Genomic DNA, 1,284 nt, shown 5'->3' with positions numbered 1-1,284 from the left:
TACTAAAACCAGAAGAGTTAAAGTCTCAGAGGCCACATGGTTTATGCCCATGAAGCACTCTCTGGAGCAGTTGGTACCCTGACCCTCAAAAGTGTGTGTTTGTTCCCTGCAACAGGGCTTCCCTTAAAGTGGAAATGGCTTTGTCAGGCCAACGAGGTTGACAACAACTGCCATGGTCACCTGCCTCTGTGTGCTGCAGGTGGCCTTCTCATTATAGTTTGCCTTTCTTTACAACTGTGCTTCCATGGAATGATGGGTGGATCAGTGGAACCCAATATGTTCTCTTTAGAGAGTTGTCTCCAGGATGTAGGTTATCATGATCCTCCGTCCTCTATTTTCTGTAAATTGGTACTTAGAGGCTTGATTAGATTTAGGTTTACTTTTTTACCCCATGACATGACTACTTCATAGGTGGTACTATTTCTTTTCTATAAGGAGACATGTAATGTCTAGCTGCTTCTTTTTTTGTGTAACAGCAGTGATTGATTCTCAATGCTTAGATCAATTAATTCATTATCAATTGCAAAATAATGATATTCTGTCACTCTTCTTTCATATATTAGCTGGAATACTTCAGTAAAGAGGAATATTATTATTTTTTAGAGATAAGGTCTTGGTCTGTCACCTAGGCTGGAGTACAGTGGCCAGATCATAGCTCACTGGAACCTCAAACTCCTTGGCTCAAGTGATCCTCCCACCTCAGCCTTCCCAGTAGCTAGAACTATAGGGAGGCATCACCACGTTGAGTTAATTTTTAAGTTTTTTTGTAGAGGTGCTATGGTACCAAGGCTGGTCTTAAACTCCTGGCCTCAAGTGATCCTCTCACTTCTTTTCAAATCCCAGGGGAAAATTATTATTTTTAATAGTAAATATCTGGAAACTACTTACGTATCTATTAGCATGTGGCAATAACGTGTTAGGATCCTTTTTGGTGGAAATAAAAATGGACATGTGTGTATCGATGTGTATGCACTGATATTAAGTAAAACACTTTTCTGGGATTTCACATAACAAAACTAATAATAGTGGTTACTCTTTTTTTTTTTTTTTTTTTGAGATGGATTCTTACTCTTGTTGCCCACGCTGGAGTGCCATGGCACGATCTCAGCTCACTGCAACCTCCACCTCCCAGGTTCAAGTGATTCTCCTGCCTCAGCTTTCCATTTAACTGGGATTACAGATGTGTGCTTCCACGCCTGGCCAATTTTTTGTATTTTTAGTAGAGACGGGGTTTCACCATGTTGACCAGGCTGGTCTCAAACTCCTGACCTCAGGTGATCTACC

Source organism: Piliocolobus tephrosceles, chromosome 1, assembly GCF_002776525.5.
Source record: "Piliocolobus tephrosceles isolate RC106 chromosome 1, ASM277652v3, whole genome shotgun sequence".
NCBI classification, from domain to species: Eukaryota; Metazoa; Chordata; class Mammalia; order Primates; family Cercopithecidae; genus Piliocolobus; species Piliocolobus tephrosceles.
The sequence above is the reverse complement of the archived record's forward strand: the minus strand, read 5'-3'. Positions refer to the sequence as shown.